Source organism: Typopeltis vanoorti, chromosome 5, assembly GCF_054136105.1.
Source record: "Typopeltis vanoorti isolate ZY-2024b chromosome 5, IOZ_Tvanoo_1.0, whole genome shotgun sequence".
Taxonomy (NCBI): Eukaryota; Metazoa; Arthropoda; class Arachnida; order Uropygi; family Thelyphonidae; genus Typopeltis; species Typopeltis vanoorti.
In genome coordinates this window covers 12,876,563-12,899,529 of record NC_143553.1, presented here as the reverse complement: position 1 = coordinate 12,899,529, position 22,967 = coordinate 12,876,563, and the positions used below count along the sequence as shown (strand labels likewise).

The following is a 22,967-nucleotide window of genomic DNA, read 5'->3' as shown; positions in this document are numbered from 1 at the left end:
GTTAATGTTAGCTCTTTGCTTTATGCAGATGATGTTATACTTCTAAATAAATCCGCTACAAGTCTGCAAGATTCCCTGACTAAACTGAATAACTGTTGTAATAGATATGGTATGAAGGTCAGCAATAAAAAGACAAAGACAATGAAAATAGGCACAATCGTTGAAAATGTGAACTGTGTTGTGAATGGAGAACCTGTGGAACAAGTAAAAAATTTCAGTTACTTAGGCACGATTTTTAGTGAAGATGGTAAATTAAATATGGAAATAGATAACAGAATCAACAAAGCTGGTATGGTAGGAAGTCAATTGAATAAATTCATATGGAATAAGAGAGAAATTAGTCAGAACACTAAATTAGTTGTATACAAGACCGTGTTCAAACCAGTTTTAACGTATGGATCTGAGTGCTGGTTCAGAAGTAAAACACTTGACCAAAGACTAGAGACCGCAGATATGAGAGTCCTGAGAAAGATTAGGGGCATGAACAGATGGCATCATCATATTAAAAACGAGGATATTAGGAAAGAACTTGACATTGTCAGCATCCAGGAATGCGTTAGCAGAGCTAATCTCAGGCAGTATGGTCACTTAAACAGAATGGGCGAAGAAAGATTAGTAAAACAAGTGTTCTCTGCCAGGTTGGCAGGAAAACGACCCAGAGGAAGACCAAGATATAGGTGGATTGATATGGTACAAAATGCCTTAGATGTTAGAAATATAAGATCTGATAATGTTGGAGTCTTGACAAGTAACAGACTGATTTGGAGGAAAATTGTAGATAGGAAATTAGTAATGATGTAAATTTTTCATGTAGTACTATCATATCCTGTACACCCCTTGAGGGTACATGGCAGTAATTTGATGATGATGATATATATATATATATATATAAAAAGATGTTGCTCTCCAGCCCAATTTAATTTTGTAACCTAGGACTCTAGCTTTGAGGTAGTAGAGGTTTTTTTTTTTTCACTAGAGGTCAGGCCATTGTTCTAATGGTTGGTCAGTAACTTTAGCAAACCATGTAGATTGTTTCTCTGCATATATGTGTATGCTCCAGATGATGACCTTGATATGAAGGTCGAAATGTCGAGTGTTCATTTTGGTTTATATTAAACTAAAGTTTAGATGTAACACGGTAGTTGTCTCCATAATGTATTCTGATCACCGTGTAAGCATGAAAAAAAAGGATTCTAATCATCAATGGAGACGGTACTCACAAGCATTGCAATCAGTACGGTAAGCTAAAGATACATGTTTCCCTTTTGATCAATTGGCTGGCCTTTTTTAAAGAGATGCAGAGACAGTAATCTTATTCCTAACTGCGTCAAGCTGAAAAAGGAATTTACTTCTACTAAAGCACTTCGTATCTATGCACGCACAGAGCCTGCAAAAATGTAGCAATAACTCAATCAGGTTTTAAATTTACAATCAGAACTATCTAGTTATATGAATCCAGATATTTTGAATGTGCTTGAAAGAATCACTGACAATTCGACTAAATATTATATATTCTAGAAAGTAATAAAGAAAAACCTAAGGCCAAATTTCATATCTTAAAGCATTGCCGAAATTTGAATGCAAATCATACAAATCCAGCCAATCAGGATATCTCTTCTCCAGTAAACAAGTGAAATAACGAACAACCAACCAGCAATAGTCATGTGATCAACTTATAAAGCCACACCTTAAATAAAGGTCAACTTGCATTACTTGATAAAGGCCTTAACTTCACAGTAGCACCTAGGACTGTTATTAAACTGGATTTTATATACCACATAGAAAGAGGCATTTAGTCTCTTCCTAATAATATAGGTGATAAAATTCGGTTAGAGACCAGCAATGCTCTGAATAAAAAGAAAACCTTATATAGCAATCTTACAAAAACAGAACTAGCAGCAATCAAGATATAATTATAACAAAATCGGACATCCATCAGATGAATCAACTAGTCTCCGATAACAGCACCTATCAGCTGGTAAACTATATCACCCCTTTTCTGCCTATGAACCAATTTCTGCAACCCACTAAGGTTCATTCCATAGACCTGCTATCATTTTGGTCACACGCCTCTGGATCCTCCCCATCAAGAAGAAACCCTGGTGCCGATCTGGGCACAGTAGTCAAGATGGGGTCTTATCAAGACTCGATACAGAGGAACAATAATTTGATTGTCTCTGCTCGTCAAAGTATTTTTCAGTAATCAAGTGATGATGAGCTGATTTTGCAATGTGCCCCCTAAACTTCAACTCCCTATCCACCAACACTCCCAAATCCCTGGCCTCGTCAATGTCCTGGAGTACAGTTCCACTGTAACGATTGGTGTAATATCTTTATTCTAATTAATTGTGCGCTTTTGCTTTCGTAACCTCTCTTACTTATTCTATTACGTGCTATGTTTATCCACCTTTCGCATTTACTAGTCATATGCCTATGAACACTGGAAAATTTATTTGTTAAGACTGCGCCACCAGTATTTCTATATCAGCATAAGACTCAATAATGCATCCGGTTGATCTCTGTCCCACTAGCATAAATTCCTGCAATAAAGTTTATGTAAACAGTCGTGGTTTCACGAGTACTTAAACTACACTTGATATGCCTTAGTTGTTTCCCACTCACAAATCCGAGTTTATTTAAGAACAGTCCATTGTAATTTAAAATTATAAGGCAGCACTCTATTGACATATAAATAAAACACATTTTATTTACATTAATATCAAATTTACACTAATTAAATGATAGGGAGGTTACTCTTTACCTTTCCGTTAGACCTTCAGTATAAAGAAACAAACTCTCTTTTCAATGCTAATTAACTATACAATACAATTACTCATCTGCTTATTAAATCAAATTATTGAAAACTCTGATTTACTCATTAAGAGGTTAGCTAACTATGCCAAGTTATTTCACAAATCTTATGCGAATCATTACCATTGCAAATGACTCTCTTATGGACACTTGTTATTACTATTAAGCTAATTCTTATCAGTCCATCTATAACTTATCTCCTATATTATAAAAGGAAATGTACAAAAAAAAATAGAACAAACTTACAGAGGCTCTGTATCGCACATTCAATCAAAAGCCCTGCACTAAAGTCTCTATGGCTTTTCTTTCATCTTAGGTTTTTTGGCTTGCATCAGCAGTATCTTGTCGGGAATTGGCGGGCTGTGGACTGCAACCTGCAGTACTTGAATAGCTCTGTCAAGAGGTTGATCTCCCTTGGCAAAAGGACTTCCAAGCGAAACTGCTTCGGGTATTTACATCTGCTGTTCTCTCGTCATTCCCAATTTTCTCCTCTGGTGTGGGCTCACCGTAAAGTCCGGTCCTCTGGATCCTATTCCCGATACTTCTGCCTCTAACTGCTGCCGCCGACTGCTCCCCCTCAATGTTCAGCTCAGTCCCTTTTTATTATACCTTCTCCCGGACCTTGCACAAAAGGTTGTAACCCCCAAAGAATTCAGCACTACTCCTTTATCTTCTTTTAAGACTGACCCGTTCTTTCTTCTCCTCCGTGCATTCCTTTGATCATATCTTGTCGGGCAGTGGAAACTTGTCTGAACTTTTCAGATCTCTCAGGCACTGACTTTGAAGGTGTTTATGTGCAGATCTCGTAAGCAACTTTCTCATACACTAAAATCGTAAACAACTTTCTTATGCCCTCATATAGAGCTGAACTTTTCAGATCTCTCATGCACTGACTTTGAAGGTGTTTATGCGCAGAGCTTGTAAGCAACTTTCTCATACATTAAAATCGTAAACAACTTTCTTATGCCCTCATGTAGAGCTATTATACAAAGTTCCGCTGGCAAAGCCTTGCCTTTGTTTTTGACATTCTAAAATGTTCTTGTTAAAGGAATAAATACAGTTAATTCCCATAGGGTTATTTACTGTAATATTTAGCATAAAACATATAGAGACAAACAAGGTTATTTTTGTAAAAATCGATGTAAAGCATTTTGTTATTTCCAAACTACATAGAGTTTTACACCACCAATGTCGTATACTGCTGCTAATCTTTTCACCCCAAAATGCATAACCTTACACGTTGCCACTTCATTACAGAATATGTTCTCTAGTAAATGTCGTTGTAAAAATAGTTTAATTAAACTATTTTTTAATTTAAAATTTAAAATTCTGAATATTTTTACAAACTGTTTGTTAGTACATTATTAGTTTTGGTTTCATAATACGTATTGTCGGCACTTTTGATGTGCACGTCATTGATGTTATTTTGTCAAAATGAAATGGGAAGCATTTCAAAAAAATTATGTACTTACTGGATAGTTGTGTTACTTTCAAAAATTTTATTGTGGTTTAAAATTATTAAGTGACAGTCGGAAGAATATTAACAGAAGATTCTGAAAAGGAATCGTAGAACTGCAAGTCTTTAAAGTGGAGGAGTTAAGACTGTCAATAAGTTTTGCTAAATAAAAGAAGATATTGTGATTGACGTTCTATAGGAATGTTTGAGGAAACGCTGATTGAAAATTTCATCTGTTTTAAGGACGCCAGATCTATCTGTTATTTCTACTGGAAAAGGAGATGGAATTTAGCAATTTAGATAAAGCAGTAGAAGAAACATTTTTTTTTTTTTTACTGGTACAAAAATTAACAAAATTGAACTGCATGAAGTAAGAGTACTTACACTTCGGTGAATTAAGAATATCTTACTTCTGAATCAGGAGAAATAATGTGTGCTACATAAGGGTGATGAAAAAGGATTCTATGGAAAAAGAAGAAAATCTTGTATCTTCGGAAAAAGGTCTTAACAAAAGAAACTAACTATGAACATGCTAATTATAATGAAGAGCCATAATATCCCTTAACTTAAATGACTATGAACATTTTGTTATTGTGTAAATAAGGTGTTTAGTCTAGTAGACGTAAGTATATGTTAAACAAACCAGTCAGAGAATGGGTGAGCTCTTAAGTGTAAGTTTATCTTAAAAGGCCTTGGATCCAGTTAATTTTGTAGTTAGTTGTGTAATTTTATTTGAAGTGTATATATATATATATATATATATATATATATATATATTGTTTTATTAAATGTGTATATTTTGTAATTGGTCTTGAGTCAGTGATTATTCGGATTCTGAAAGAAACAGTTAAAAATCATTGCACCAATCGGAATTGAACCCTTGTGCACATAAATAAAAACACTTGGAAATTATAAATCTCGTAACATGAGGATTGATAACAAATAAATTAATAAATAATTCCCCTCTTTATACCAATTGGTAACAGAGATCAAATCTCGTTATAAACAAGGTGAGTATTTCTCACCTTCAAGTTATCTTTTTTTCCTCTCCACCTTAGGTAGAGTAGATAAGTATCTGTCTGCTTTGATATAGAAAATAAATGATTAAGTTTATATCTTACAAGTTAAGTAGGAAAATGTAATTGTAAGAAACTATTCTTTGTCTTGTGATCTTGGCATCACATTTTTAAACACAAATTACAGTGAAGAGAAAGCAAAACTGCATGAAAGAACTCTGCATTTTTCATATCAAAGTATAAACCAACCCAGATGCTGCAGCCATAAAGAACTTGATGTCCTTATCGTACTTCAAAGTCCATTTCAATTGCTGGAGTTAATTGATAGTGGACTGTTGAAGACCTTGTAATTTATTTCAAATGTGAACAAAAGTTATTCATTCATGTTTCAAAGCGAGATGGTCAGGTAAATTCCTCTACTATCCAAAATCTGCAGAAAATATGTATAAAATTTGTATACTGTTGCATAGGAGGCAGTTGTCTATTGATAATTTTTATTTCCTGACCTCCATGGAGTCGCAAGACTCAACACTTTGTGTTGACCTCCAGTGTCATGGGAAATGAGCACAAAGTGTATCCACTGTCTGCACATTCACCACTCTCTCAGACAATGTATTCCATCCCCCTTCCACTCTCCATGCAAAAAACTTACTTCTTACCACTTCAAATTTGCACCGTCTAGGGATGGCCCTAGACGATGTCTTTTCCCATTGTTCTACCACATGAAAAATCTCAATGTTAACATGTTAATAATCAAGATGAAAAGCCAAACGGTTATTTTTTCTGGCGAGGTTGATAAGTAAAGGGGATAAAAATCCCTTATTGTTTTTCAGCCAGTATGCGAAACTCTAAGATTGAAAACTACGATCTAAATGTTTCATGCCGACGAACTGTCGGCGGATCCAAGCGTAAGTGACCACGTGGTAGTGCCACACCAAGGCAACTCGATGCAAAGGTGGAGCAAGCTCCCTCACTATTCTTGATATATTCTCATAATGTAAAGACACACAGCTCCTAGGAGATGTAGTACTGCTTTACATTATGAGGAGAGGTCACTACCCAGACCGGTTTCAACCTTTTTTGAGGTCTCATCAGTGAGTAGCTCCTCATAATGTAAAGCAGTGAGGGATCTTGCTCCACCTTTGCATCGAGTTGCTTGGTGTGGCACTACCAAGTGGTCACTTACGCTTGGATCCGCAAACAGTTCGTCGGCATGAAACGTTTAGATCGTAGTTTTCGATCTTAGAGTTTCGCATACTGGCTGAAAAACAATAAGGGATTTTAATCCCCTTTACTCATGTTTAATAATCTTCGATAGCTTAAATGTCTCGAACATATCCTCCCCCCCTTTGTCTTCTATCCACTCAACTCTTCAGTCTGCATGCCCTCACTCTGTCCTCATAATCAACATTGTATAGGTCACATTTTTGTTATCCATTTCGCATCCTCTCCAAGGTTACTTCGTCCGCTTCAAATCCTGGTGAACAGATCTGAGCACAGAAATCCGATGTGGTCTGATCAAAGCTTTATACAATGGGACACCACACTTATCTCTTGCAGTAAATGTCCTCTTCAACATTCAGAGGCAGATCAAATAGGGGTCAGACTTGGTGACCTCCAGGTAAAAATAAAATTTCACATTTGACGTAGACACCGTATGGTCTCTCCTATACCTTACCGGATTTTGGGAGTGAAGTCTTCTGCTAGAATAAGTGGTAGGGTCACAGATTCCCTTTACACACAGAGTTTGTAGGACATTCACAACCATCCATGCTCATTGTGGGATTTGAACCTGCAGCCTCTTGGCTGGAGGAGCAGACATGCTAATCACTCAGCCAACCAGACCAGCAGCTTCTAGGTGCCTCAAGCTTAATAGAGGCAATGATTACAGACTACAGTCTTTTGCTAGTGACCCTTTAAATTTAGTCAACAGTTTTGCTGCAGAAAGTTGTAGCATTGCACTTCAATATTTTATGTTTGTGCAAAAATTATTTGCTTATTTTTTTGCATCCACTCATTGCTGGCAAATTTTGTGTAGAAAACTGGAAAAGTGTAAAAATGCTTTAACAATAAAAAAAAATTATCTGATACTAGATGGTCACCAAGAGCAGATGCTTGCTGAACTGGCATTAAAACTTGGTTATAACCAAATGAAAGAGGCCTTATCCAACAACTGTGCTTCAAATTATTAGTAGAAGCTATATCTTTGTTAAAGTTTTTTTTTTAAAGTTCCCTAGTTCTCTTTATAGCATATACATATATAAATGCTTTTTAGGAGGTTCTCCAGCTGGCTTAATCTGGCCCTGTCATCATTGCAGCAGTTCTCTGAGATATCTTCATAGCTTTTGCAATATGACCTCAGAACTTCAAATCTCTATCCACAATCATCCCAAGATTCCTTGCTTCCTTAACCTCTTTGGGTATAATCCCATGAAATGAGTATGAAGTATCGCATCCGTGAATCATATTTTAAAACCTTACATTTAGTTGCATTAAACTGGTATCCCCATTTGTGTGACCACCTTTCCAACGTTTTCAAATCCTCTTGAAGACCATAACATCAGCACTACTACTAATAACTCTCTCTCTCTTCCAAGCTTCACATCATCTGCAAACAACTGAATAGCTCCCTGTGTCATTGGCATTGACACAGGACTACAGGGAGCATTGCACAACACCAGTGGCCCCAGTACTACATCCTATGTAATTCCACTTGTAACCTTCCTACTTCCTGATACTGCTCCTCCATGTACAACTCTCTGATAACTAAAATCCAATCCACTAACCTAATATCCAAACCCATATGTTGCAACTTAAAAATCAACTTGCGATATAAGGTGCTATACCTTATCAAATGCCTATGGGGGGGAAAAAAAAGACAATGTATGCCTTGCCCTCATCTACCCAGTTCTGTATTGTCATCTGCTTTGGTAGCCCATTTCCTATCTCCATCCAGCAAGGTCCACTAACCCTTTTCCTTCTACTCCCCACATAGCAAAAGTAGTCCTTAGTCTCCTCCCATATTCTATGATTTCAGAGAAAAAAAAAAAAAAAAAGGGGGGGGGGGGGAAGAGATCTGAAAAATTATATTTCTGTACTTAAGGAAGAGCTCCTTCTGTGAAGGGGTGAGAGATAAAAACACTAAAGCTAGTTCCTGCTGGGAACTAGCTTTAGTATTTTTAGTGCATGCACACTGCTTCTTTGTTGGACAGTCACATTTTCACAAAGCTTATAAGGCAGTGGTGTTCAACCTTTTTTACTACGCGAGCAATAAAAAAGCAATAACTTTTCTATAAAAAGTTATTCGGCGATCTACTCTCTTATATAGATCACGTTCCCCCAGCCTGATATCTGATTATGCACAAATAAACAACTAAAAACTTTATCACTTTTAATTATTTTAATACAACATAAAAAAAAATATATATATATATATATATATATATATTGGAATAAAATATTTCTCTATTTTGGAAAACCAAAGGAAAAAAAAAAAAACAGATTGATTACAAACTCACAAGTTACAGGAAATGCTGGTTGATTAAAAAAAAAAACGCAAATGTGAAATTTGGCATTGTTTGGACATCGCAATATTTTCATAGTCAAGTTGAAATCAAGAAGTGGCCAATCGCAGACAATCATCCAAATGATCATTTGTAATTTGGTTTCTTAATTGATTTTTTATGACATTCATATTTGAAAAAGCAGATTCTGACAAGTATGTCGATCTGAAACACGCAGAATTTTTTGTGCAAAATTAGGAATTTTCATGTGCATACTTCCAAATGACTTCATTGTTTATTATCTCAAGTTCTACTTCAGCTTGGTTTATATCAAATAGCCCACTAATTTTATTTGAAATTTCTGTGCTGTTCCAGTTTTCTTGAAATGGATTATTGATAAAAGATACAATCATTTCAGTTTTAGTAAAATCTTTAAATATTGAATTTATTTCTCAACTAATTCTATTTCACAAATAAATTCTTTTAAATCATAGCGAAGCATTTCTTGATTTTGTTCAAAAAATTTTAATAAATATGGGAGATGTCTAAATTCGTGGTCATTTATATTTTTCTGGAACCGGGACCCCTTCTGCTTGCATCAGTCCCTTTTTATTAGGCCTCCTCTGAGACCTCGCATGAAGTTTGGCAACCTCCCCAAAGAATCGGTATGAGTCTTTCATCTTAAGTTTCAAGTTTGGCATGCATTTGGTTCTCCTCCACTTTCTTTTGATTGTAAGTTGCCGCCCATCGGAAAGTTGTTTGAACTCTTTCTGGCTGACTTCAGAGATGTTTACACTTAGAGCCTGCAAGCCTTTCTCATACATGCAAGTTTCAATAACAATCTTTCTAATGCCGCCATGTACAGCTTCGGCGACAAAAACATTGCCTTTGTTTTTAACATATTCTTATTAAAGCAGTATATACAATTAGCTTCAAAAGAGTTATTTACAAAAACATCTAATACAAGCGAGACAAACAAAGTTTATTTTTTTACAATATTCACATGGGACTTAACCTAAGTAAAAAATCGATGTAATTTGCTTAGGAATATTTAAGCTACAATCAAGTTTTTACACTTTGCTTATAATCATATTCACTCGGCTCGCTGTTTGACTTCCACTGATCCAAATTAATTCATTTACCTGACTTAAGAAAATTACTGATTTGACAATTTTAATGAAAAATAAATAAACAATAGCAATACACTTAAAAATAATACAAAATAATGATAAATAAAATATTATGTTTTCAGTTTTAATTAAATTTGTAAGGAGGAATACACAAGAGATTGACGGGTTGAACTCCCCCTGTTATAAGGCATGTTAGTTGCAATTTTTTGGGTAGAATTTTATTTGTAAAATTAGCATTTGTGAAGTGTCTCGATGATATCCAACATCTAAAATGTATCTCTCTCTTATTTTTAAACAAAATGGATATTCTGAAAAAACGATTAAGAAATTTCTTCTGGATCCTCCTAGGCAGTGCACTACAGAAACTACTGTTTTCAAAGGTAGCATCTCCATCCCATACATTAGTTCAGTCTCCAATAAATTGGCTAAAGTCCTTACAAAGTACAACATCAGGACGTTTTTCACTACTCTTCCTAAAATCCGTTCTCTTAAAAGCCATCCGAAGCCTATTCATCACAACCTAAAATATCCAGGTGTATATAAATTATGGTGCGATTGTAATATTCCTTATTTTGGACAGACTAATAAATCTATTGAACTATGTATAGAGGAACATAAGAGAGACATCTCCTATAAAAGATCACATGCAACTGCATTATCCAGTCATGTTCTTTCAAACAATCCTCATGATCTACAAAGTCACTCAGTTTGCTGGGATAGATCTGAAAACATTTTTCACTGCAGTGTGATGAGTTTGAAAGGAAAATTGTGGAATCCAGGGAAATCCTTCTTAATCCTGAACACTTAAACAATTTGAATTACAACATCCCTGATAGCCATACTGCAGTTGTTCAATACTGGCGTTCATGAGCCTACAAGCATGCAATAAACAATGGCACGTTGGATAGAACAACTTGAAAAAATACGTTTTTTATATGTCAATTATGTATTGCATTTTTAACTGTGATTCTCAGTTTTTTAGAAACTTCAATTTTTATTATTATTTTCTACCTTTAGTGGATACCTGATGAAGGCTGTAAAAAGCTGAAACTAGTTGTATCGTTCTCATTAAAACTTAATATTTTATCTCGGTTTAAAGTCGTTAAATCTCTATTTTTAAAATGTATCATAACAATCCAGTCGAAGCTCATGAATACATATATATATATGTACACAGAAATATGAAGCTTATTTTTGTGCTGTCGAAGGTTCTGGCTCTTCTGAAATTCTTCATTTTTTTTAGTGATGAAGTTGTCTAGTGTCATTTTCTTTTTCTCTCATTAAGCAGTTGTTGGAGGTTGCTTCTTTTTTAAATCTATCGAACTAACTTCTGCTAGCTGCAAAGTTTTCACTCGTATCCAATGTTTTTGAATATGATTAAAAATGCATCTCGCCTTTTCCATGATGTTTGTTCCATTCGGTTTCATCATCGATCCAAATGGAAAGACGTTTCTCCGTTTCCTCTAAAACATTGCTTCAGGATCGGGTTACCTTTGTTGCAGAAGACATGGTTGTAGTTGCTGAACACTTAATTTTGTCCTTGTTTTTTAAAGTGGCTTCAATGTTAACTTGACGTCCACCGAAATGCTTTTTTCTATCAATTTTGTGTTATCTTTATACCCACTCATTTTGAATAATTTAAAAAATGATAGTAATCATTAATTTTTAATGAACAAATATAATTTTGATTGATTTCCTTGGTCAATAATATCAATGATTACAGCACATAAATAATGTTTTATGCAGCACTCCAAATCATATTGATAGCGTGGACACTGTTCACTGCCAATGAACAAATGCATGGGACAAACATAGATTTAGGGGAATTACAGTGCTACAATGAATCGTTCCTTTCACTGATTGGTTCAGGAATAATCACATATACGAATCAAGGGAAATCCAGCAATAAATCGAATCAGCGCAAATTTAGCTCGTTTTTAGGGTTCAGAAAAAAATGCATTATATCTAATCCGCATTAATCGAGGTCTTACTGTGTGTGTATATATATCATGTTGATCTTTTTGCTTTACGTAAATTCTATGCTTTCTGTATCCAGTGACTGCATCGTATGCTGCTATTATATGTATTTTCAAGAACTGAAAATTTGAAAGATGTTAGGACAGTTGTGTTTCATTACTTGCTATGTTTCGTGCTACAATAAATCTGTTTTGCTTGAATGCATGCACCGTAGTCTGTGGGAGGGGAGTATTTTGCCATTATGAGTGTCGTTCTCTCTAAAATTACAGTACATAGATTGTAAATGTCTCTGCACTATATTTAGTGATAAACAAAGCTACTTGTTTTTCTTGCTTCGGCAAGAAATTTAACATTACGTTTAATTAGATAATGGAATGACACAGCATTAATATAATGCTTTTTCATTTCATTATCAAATTAAATTTAATATTTCAAATCACTTTCATAAATAAGGGCATTAATTGTAATGTTATTTCATTGTAACCACCCGCTAGTGGTTACAATAAAATAGGATTAACATTCTTTCATGTTAGAGGTTTAATATTAACAGCACTGAGAAAGGATTAAAACTAATTTTAATACTTCCAATATTTCGTCTCCGTCACAGAGACATCTTCGGGGATTACAAAAACTTTTTGTAACAATACACACACAAATACAATACAAAGTGAAACTAAAGTCCTATCTAGGTGGTGTACCCTCTATGGGCATTTGCAGGTGGCCTGGGATGTAAAGAGGGATTTCTGATAATTAAAGTTTCCCAAATTTTGGGAAGTTTAATGCAGCCGTATTTGTTTAAATTAGGTTGATTCCTGACTGCAGATGTAGATTCAAAGAATAGTCTTTCTTTTTTGAATTTACTATGGTGGAGCATGGTAGTTGTTTTCCAGGAGATCCTGTGGGATGTATCCAAAACATGGTCTGCAAGGCCAGACTGACCATAATCGTGTTTGCAGATGTAAGAACTGTGTTCTTCTAACTGGATTGATGCTGACCTGCCTGTTTGTCCGAAGTAGGCAAGTTTACACCGGGCACTGAAAGAGGAGGGAGCTGGTCTTTAGTGGAGCGGATAAGGGTAGCAAGTTTACGGTGGGGCTTAAAAGCTGAATGAAGGTTGTACTTTTTTAATCATCATCATCATCTTCCTTATACCCTCTTTTACCTTGCGGTGTCGAGGGTCCATTGATCATCGGACCTCGCTCCGTTTACAGGATAAGGTGGTCAGCCCTATGCCCCGGTGTATCCTATGGCCTGTAGTGTTGAGTTCTCAAGGCCAGTTTGCCTACTTTGCGGGATGAAAAACCCCAGAATAAACTGGGGAAAAAACCCTGCTGTCCACACCCAAGACTGGCTAACTTGGCTATGGCTGAGGAAGATCCTTCAGCTCCTCACGTCACCGACGGGAATCGAACCTAGGACACTCCTTCCCCAGGCATATGGTTGTGAAGCGCAAAGCCACTAGGCTAACCGCGCGGACTGTACTTTTTTAATGATCTGGCTATTTTTTCTGAAGTACCACGGATGTAAGGAATGGTGATGGCATTTCTGAAGTCCTTCTGAAGAGATAATCAAGTCCTTCCCCATTCCCTGACTATTTTTTTAATTCTGTAGTCATTATAGCCATTGATAAGGAAGGTGTTGTGTTTGAGTTCAGTTGAAAGGGCAGTTTTACTGGAACAAAGATTGTGGGCCCTATTGGTCAGAGTTTTAATAATGCCATATTGCTGGGAGGGGTGGTGGTGGGAGAGTTTGTGAATGTATCTGCTTGTATGAGTAGGTTTTCTATATACAGAGAAAGAAAGGCTACCATTAGGAAGGCGTGTTACTAAGGTGTCTAGGAAGGGTAAACTATTGTTATTTTCCTTTTCCATCGTAAACAGGATTCTTGGATGTAGACTATTGAAGTGACTGAATCTCGAAGGAAGGAATCTAATGTGTCTGGGCCATTAGGCTAAATAGAGAACACATCATCTATATATCTTACCTTAGCCAGATAGAAGGTTTTAGAGGGGGGAAGAGTCAATTGCTCGTTTTTCAAAATTTTCCATGTAATTGTGGAATGTATGCATTCCCGAATGAGGCTGGAGTTTGGATTGAAAGTGATAGTGGTGGGAGAATGTGCAGAAAGTGTAAGCAAAGTGAGGAGTTGAAGTATGTGTCAGGTTGTGAGACAGTTATGGTTGAAGAAAGCCAGAATGAGAGTGAAAATAGTAGCTTGATAGGGAATGGCGATGTACAAGATGGCAATGAGACCGCTGATCTAAGAAAGAGTGAGAGCAACTATACAGAAAGAGAAAATGGTTTGAATGATAAAAAAAATGAGGAATTATTTGTAGGAAGAGAGATTGCTAGGTTGCGCGCAGTGATACAAAATGCGCAGCGGCAATTAGAGCACCTGAAAAACTCTTTCCAGAGTGATTCAGCTAACGTAAATAAACAGCGTAAGAGTGAGAGAGTTTCTGAAATGAAGGAAAGAGTGTTGTATGGTGACTCGTTATTAAGAGGAGTGATAGACGGGAGTGTAACTAAATTGTACTTACCAGGTGCGAAATTTAAGGATGTAAGTGAGAGTATTAGAGTGCAAAAACAGAGGGTGAAAGAATTAATAATTGTGGTGGGTACGAATGAATTGAAAGGTGATAAATTTTTTATGAGAGAGGACTTGAAAGTATTGTTAAAGGTAGCGAAAGAAAAGAGTGACAGAGTTAAAATCGTGAGTCTGTTGCCGTGGTATGACAGAGAGGAGTTTAGAAGGAGGGCCATAATCGCAAATGACATTATGCGCAGGTTATGCAAACGGTGTGGTGTGGAATTCGTGGACGTATGGAATGAGTTTGATGGGCGAAAGGACTTATACAAGATGGATGGCCTGCATTTGAATGGACTTGGTGTGCGGAGACTGGAAAAAGTGTTGCTGAATGAAGTGTAAATGGATGTGCAGAACCAGGGAAACTAGAACTACCAAGGGGGGGGGGGAGTGGATATGCAAACTTCAGTGAGACAGTTGAGTGTAAAAATGTATATAATGTACCTGAACCAGCACTAAGGACAAAAAATGGGAATGGGACAAAGGGATCATTGCATTTCATGTATACTAATGCCAGGAGTATTAGGAACAAGAAGGAAGAATTTTTGGCCTTGATTGGCTCTTCCTGGCCACAGGTTATTGGCATTAGTGAAACATGGCTGACGGAAGATGATATAGTTAGTGGGATAGAATGTGTATGTTACAGTGTGTTTAGGAAGGACAGAGAGAATAAAATGGGGGGAGGGGTGTTATTGATGATAGCTGATGAACTGCAGCCAAGGAAAATTGAAGTTGTATTGCAGGATAGTGAAAGGAGCTCATTTGAGGCTATTTGGTGTGAGATTGAGACTGGCAGAATAAAATATACAGTTGGGTGCTGCTATAGACCAGGTGATGGAATAGATAGTGGAGATAGTATGCATAAACAAATTGATGATATGATTGGAAGGAGGAGAGGACACACGTGAGGAAGGAAATGGATTTTATTCAATTATTAAGGGATAACTATCTGAGACAGCATGTAATTGAAAATACTAGGGGTGTGAGAGTGCTTGACCTGGTAATAGCATCTCACAATTTGACTGTAATGAATATGACCATGTTGCCACCTATTGGTGAGAGTGATCATAAGGGCTTGACCTGGGAGATGGCTAAAGGTGTGGAATTTTTGATTAAGACAGAGTATATGTGGAATTACTGTGCTGGCAAGTATGACAAGCTTAGGAGATTGCTTGGATCAGTGCCATGGCATGTACAACTGCAAGGGCTGGACGTCGATAGAGCATGGGAAGTGGTCAAGGAGCATTTACAGGAAGTTATGGCTGATTGTATATCTAGGGTCCGAATAGTAAAACGAGTAGGGGTTAAATGGATGAATAACACCATTAAGCTTGAGCTGCAAAAAAAGAAACAACTGTGGAGGGAATTTAAAGAAAGGGGTGACCTGCAGGCACACGAAGGGTAAAAAGAGCAAAAGCCGATTATGAAAGGAAACTAGCCATGCAAGCAAAAGAGAATCCCAAACAGTTCTTTCAATATGCTGCAAGCAAGAAAAAAACTGTATACATGGGTAACGAGTGTGGTAAAAACAGCAAAAGCCGATTATGAAAGGAAACTAGCTATGCAAGCAAAAGAGAATCCCAAACAGTTCTTTCAATATGCTGCAAGCAAGAAAAAAACTGTACATGGCAAAATCATTTTAAGGAATAACGATGGTAAGGAGGTCACTGAACCAGTCGATATAGTGGAATTACTGAGCACGCACTTTGCAAAAGTATATCATCCAGGTGGTGACATTGAAAAAATGAAGGAACCATTAGTTTATACAGGAATTGTGATGAATGAAGTGGAGGTGAATAGTCTATTACAGAACCTTAATGTGAATATATCTGTGGGATTGGATGGTATACCGGCACGGATCTTGCGTGAAGCAACTAAGGAATTATCAGTGCCCTTGGCCATGTTGTTTAATCTGAGTCTCAGGTCTGGTTTGGTCCCGAAGGCGTGGAAGGAGGAGAAAATGGTTTCACTGCATAAAGGAGGATCCAAGACTATGGTGGCAAATTACCGACCGATCAGCATATCAGGAGTCGTAGTCAAGGGAAAAATACAGGAATGGATTGATGAAAATGAGATACTGTACAGGGGACAGCATGGCTTTGTGAAGGGTAGATGATGCCTCAGTAACTTGCTCAAGTTTTATAACAAGGTGATGGCAGAACTGGATAAGGGAAATGGGTTTACAGTGATACTGCTGGACCTGGCAAAAGCGTTTGACAGGATACCCCATGGAATTCTAATCCATAAAACTACAACATATGGGAATGGATATAGGGTTGGTGAGATGAATAGGTGGGTGGTTGATGGAGAGATATCAAAGAGTAGTTTATTCAGGAGTAGAGTCCAAAAGACAGCCTGTGACTAGTGGTGTGCCACAGGGTTCTGTTCTTGGACCACTGCTGTTTAATCTTTTCAATAACGATATAGGGAAGGATCTAAGTGGAACAGTTCATTTGTTTGCTGATGATGCAAAGCTGGGTAGGGCGATAGTGAATGCAGAAGATGTCAAAGTCTTGCAGGATGACTTAGATAGATTGGTGTTCTGGGCTAAGGAGAATGGATGTCAATTTAATGTGACAAAATGTAAGGTTATGCATTTTGGGGTGAAAAGATTGGCAGCAGTATACCACATTGGTGGAACTGTACTCCAAGAGATTGATGAGGCCAGGGACTTGGGAGTGTTGGTGGATAGGGAGATGAAGTTTAGGGGGCACATTGCAAAAGTAGCTAAATCAGCTTATCAACTTACTTGGTTGTTGAAAAATACCTTGACGAGCAGAGACAAGCAAGTTATTGTACCTCTGTACCGAGCCCTGATAAGACCTCATCTCGACTACTGTGCCCAGATTTGGTCACCTCAGTTCCTTCTTGATGGGGAGGAGGTGGAGAGGATCCAGAGGCGAGTGACTAAGATGATAGCAGGTCTATGGAATGAACCATATGAGAACAGGTTGAAGATTTGTGGGTTGCAGAAACTAGTTGATAGGCGGAAAAGGGGAGATATGATTGAGACATTCAAATTGCTAAAAGGATTCTATAGGATCAATTCAGAGGATATTTTTGAGATCAGGACTGGTGGTGGGAGAACTAGGGGACACCTATGGAAGCTGGGCAAGAGTGTGGTTAGCAGGGGTGTTAGAGCTGGGTTCTTTACTTTTAGAGTGGTAAATGAGTGGAATAAGCTGCCAGAGTCTGTTGTGGATGCTATGACAGTGAGCGAGTTCAAGGCAAGGTATGATAGATACTGTGAGAATGTCGAATAGTTGTGTGGACATGATGTTTAGGGCCTCCCTCGATGAGTCTAAAGACTCCCTGGAGTAGCCTGAAATAATAATTGGCAAGAGGGGATGGGAATCCATGGCAGTTCCCTCTATCTCTCTGTAGATTTTGTTCTTCCAAGAGAAATAACCAGAGTTGATGACAAAGGAAAAGAGCTCTAAGATATCAGAAGGAAAAACGTTTTTTTAAGACTGGTAAGGTGTCAATTAGGGGAATATTTGTAAACAAAGAGATGATGTCAAAGCTGACCAATATATCTGTATTATTTAAAGTAAGATTTTCAATTAAGTTTTTAAAATGGGTGGAGCAGGTGGCTATAATTCCAATGGCTATAATAACTACAGAATTCAAAAAATAATCAAGTCCTTTCCCATTCCCCGACCATCTCTTCAGAAGGACTTCAGAAAAAATAGCCAGATCATTAAAAAAAAGTACAACCTCCATACAGCTTTTAAGCCCCACCGTAAACTTGCTACCCTTATCCGCTCCACTAAAGACCAGCTCCCTCCTTTTTCAGTAATGGTGTATATAGAGTACCTTCTTCCTGTAAACAGGCAGGTCAGCATCCATCTGGTTAGAAGAACACAGTTCTTACATCTGCAAACACGATTATGGTCAGTCTGGCCTTGCAGACCATGTTTTGGATACATCCCACAGGATCTCCTGGAAAAAAAAAACTACCATGCTCCACCATAGTAAATTCAAAAAAGAAAGACTATTCTTTGAATCTGCATCTGCACTCAGGAATCAACCTAATTTAAACAAATGCGGTTGCATTAAACTTCCCAAAATTTGGGAAACTTTATCTCTTTACATCCTGGGCCACCTAGATAAGACTTTAGTTTCACTTTGTATTGTATTTGTGTGTGTGTTGTTACAAAGAGTTTTTGTAATCCCCGAAGATGTCTCTGTGACGGAGACGAAATACTGGAAGTATTAAAATTAGTTTTAATCCTTTCTCAGTGCTGTTAATATTCCATTAAACCTCTAACATGAATTCTTCACAGCACTTAAGCCTCAACACACATATTAGCATTCTTTATTGTAGCTTTGCCTTGTGATGAACAGTTAGTTTTTTGTTGAAATATGTGCAGTAATAAAATTACTATATTCTTATGTATACATGTGATCTCACATGAATACATAAGAACTGATGATCTCAAGAAAACTGCAAGTACTGTGAACTTCCCAACAAAGAATTTTTCTACTTTAACATTGACCAAGCAAGCACCTGTACACTATGTATAGCTATGTCTGCAGCATGAAGCAAAGATAGTGGAGACAGAGTGCTACAAATCTCGCTAATCTGACAAGCTAGCTGAAGATAATGGATTTTTTTTAAAAAAAAGCCTTCAGTGCAATCTCTGCTGCCAGTCGATGCATGCTAATTGCCAGAAACTGCAAGTCATTCTATCAAGTAGTTTGTTTTATACAGCTGTCGGAAGTAAAAGTGTGTCTGTATCCCTTGAAGTGGATAAAATTGAGTATTGTGCAGTTAAAAAATTCTTTGTAAAAGAAGGTTTAGTTCATAAAAGTTTATGGGTGCTCTTCTCCTTCATTTTTGACAATTAAGAAATGGGCTGCCAAGTTTAACCTTGGCCGTACCAGCTTTGAAGACGATCCATTTGAAGGATGTCCAAAAAGTGTAGCAACACCAGAAATCATTGAGCAAGTGCACGATATAGTATAGGATGGCTGGCGAGTCAAAGTGCATAAAATTGCTGAGGCTAGGCATTTCAAAAGAACATGTAGGATATATTTTGCATGAACATTTGCACAGATGGTTGCTGCACTTGCTCACAGCAGATCAAAAACGCACTCGCATGAAAATCTCTGAACAGTGATTGGAGCGTTTTAACAAGAATAAAACTGATTTTGTGTGTTGATTTATTACTATTATTATCATGCAAGTAAAGTCTTACTTAAGATCATTCAGAAAAGAGAAATGCCAGATGAACAGGCAGGAATTTGAAAAGGTAGAGGAACAAGAGATCAGATCACCAAGGTGAGATGGATAATAGAAAGAGCACAGGAATATCAAAAGAATGTCTACCTTTGTTTCCTTGACTATAGTAAGGCTTGTGAAACTGGAATGTGTTAAGAACAATGGGAGTACCAGAGCATTTCGTTATTCTTTTGAGGAATCTTTATTACGAACAAGAATCTACTGTCCCGAACAGATCTTGGAGAAACTGAATATTTCACAATAGGTAAAAGGGTGCAACAGAGATGTATTTTATCTCCATACCTGTTTAACTTGTACAGCAAATACATTTTAAGAGCAGAGCTGGAGGAGCCTTCAGGTGGAATTAAAATTGGTGGAAGAAATATTAATAATTTGAGATATGCAGATGATACCACCTTGCTAGCAGAATGCAAAGAAAATTTGGAGGAACTTATTATGGAAGTTAAAGAAGAAAGTGCTAAATATAGCCTTAAACTTAATTACAAAAAGACAAAAGTTATGGCAACATGTGAACCTAATGATTTTGAAGTAGATGGGGGAGAAAATGGAAGTAGTTAACAATTTTGTCCTCCTAGGATCCCGAATTGATGAAGATGGGTATTGTACTGAAGAAGATTATTACTCGGAAAGAAAGCAATGACAAATTTAAGCAAGATCTTTAAAGATATTATTAGCCTTGCCACAAAATCAGAATTGTGAAAGCAATGGTATTTCCTGTAGTACTAAATTATGGATTTGGAAATGTTTACTAAGAATGCCATGGACTGCAAAGCAAACCAATAAATCAGTGATAGACAGAATAAAGCCAAATTGCTTCCTCGAAGCTATGATCATCAAACAAAGATTGTCATAATTTTGGACATATTATGCGAGTAAATGACAGTCTGGAGAAGATGATGATGCTTGCTAAAGTTGATGGAAGTAGAAGAGGAAGACCAAGAATTAGATAGGTGGATGAAGTTAAACAAGCAACTGGATTGCACCTGGAAATTCTGAAAGATATGCCCAGGGACAGATCTGAATGGAGAATGTATGTTCATAAAAATCACCAGAAGTAGAAAACGACTTGATGGAACTTAACAATAGACATTTCGTGAGAAAAGACCCGGTTTGCAGAACAAAAAAATCATCTTTCATCAGGACAATGCACCTGCCCACAACAGTGTTTTGGCAATGGGAAAATTAAGGAATCTGCACTATGAATTTTTGGAACATCCACCCTATTCCCCAGATTTGGCTCCCTCTGACTTCTAACTCTTCCTCACTGGTCAGTATTTTTCTTCTAATTAAGAGGTATTTTGCAGATCTTACTGAGAACCACTACAGGGACGGGATAATGGCACTAGAGCATCGCTGGAATAAATGTATTAGTCTTAAGGGAGATTATGTTGAAAAATAAAAATAATTTTGAAAAATGATTATAAATTTGTTTTTTCCATTGTTAGGCCGAGAACTTTTCAGACCACCCTTGTATGATACCACAGCATGTTTGCTAGTCAACTTTTAAAGTTTATCATTTTCAATAAATAACATAAAAATGATTTACTTTATGTATATATTTTTATTAGTATAAAATTTCACCCTAATATCAAGGACTTCTACAGTATGACTTTTAAATTAAACAAGGGAAATGGTATATTCAGCGATGATGTGCGAAAATTTTATACTAATAAAAACATATACATAAGGTAAATATGTTTTCTGTTATTTATTAATTATCATGTCTTGCATCCCTGTACATCACGTTATTGTCGTTTTCATATAAGGGTTGAACAACTAAAATAGACAGAGGTGACTGAGAAGTCTTAACACTTCACTGGATGTATAATTAGCAATCTTGGGCCAGCTACTGGTGGAGATTGAACTGCTCCCTCAGTCTCCAAAATTTAGATAAGGCTAAAACGGCTTTGCCAACTCTCTAATAAAAATAAAAGGCATTAGTTGATTTTTAGAAAGTGTTTTATTCACGGTGGCTGCTAACAAATTCATTAGAGAAGTTTTCTTTTCAGAGAAAAAAAAGGTGTGGTATGGCCCCTGAACAACGCCTTGTTTCATGGTAGGCAGCGAACCTTCAAACAGGATTCAGCCCCTGCATGCAAGGTGAGGACCACACAAGAGTGTTGGACTTCAAATTGCAGCCAGAACTTAAGAGAGTAGCCTGCAGGAAATGAAATGCCAGCCTGAAGGTGGATTTTGAGTGAGCAGTGGTAGGATTTCTGTTGGATGTTGAGCATGCCACCATCAGTATGTGGCCTTACAGACTTTGGGCACATTTCAAACATTGAGTACTGCTGTATGCACATTATATATATGTGGATGGTTTGTGCTGTTCAAGTTGTAACATTATTTATGACTAGACTAGGCAAACATAAAACAAGAAAAGAGAAAAAATCTGGAATAATGCATAATACCAACAGACTCGTGGTTTATTTGTGCTTTGGCAGAAAACATAAATATCATACATGGATGATAAATCCTTTTTATATTTTTATTGTAATCTGAAACTAATCTAAAGGCCAAACATAAAATGTTTTCAAGCCGCTTCAGGTCTTCAATAAGTAGGGGAGTGGTTTTATGCCAAGCAATGAAATTCATATCTCATCTTTCTAACTTGACTAACTAGACTGATATATACATTACAAACTCTTCCAGAAAAGTGTCAAAACAGTATATGAAACTAGAAGTGAATTATAAATCTAATAAAATTTTCAGTGAGCAGTGGTAGGATTTCTGTTGGATGTTTTGCACGCCATCATCAGTATGTGGCCTTACAGACTTTGGGCATGCATGAAGGCGAAAGGTGGAGTGTCAAAACAGTACATGAAATTAAGGTTCTTCACATTCCATTTGGAATATGAAGAACCTTTATCGGAGCTTTTCGATTAAAGGTAAGTTAGCAATCTCAAATCGAGATGCAGGGGATTTTCACCAAGAAACTCAGGTTGTGCATCCTTCAAACCAACCAGTAGAACACACACACACACAGCTACCCACCCTATGCTTTTGAATAATAATTAGAAAATCCTAGGGTGTTTTAGAAGGTTATGGGAAGAAGAAGAAACTGTTAGTAAATAAGTATAATATATGTCATGCTACCAAAGAAATCCTTTATTTTCTTATTAATAAATCCATAATATTTGTTAATGTAATTTTGTTTCTGCCTGAATAATAGAGTATTGAGATAGTAATTCTAATCATAAGCTTGATTTAGTTCTATTTCCCCCTCCACACATCCAATTTTC

General features: G+C 36.8%; 1 protein-coding gene across 1 annotated transcript in view; it reads left to right on the top strand.

Annotated features, from left to right (window-relative positions):
• The window catches only part of fws (Conserved oligomeric Golgi complex subunit 5 four way stop), a 574,187-nt gene that overhangs the window by 550,806 nt on the left and 414 nt on the right, over positions 1 to 22,967 (top strand). The window lies entirely within an intron of this gene.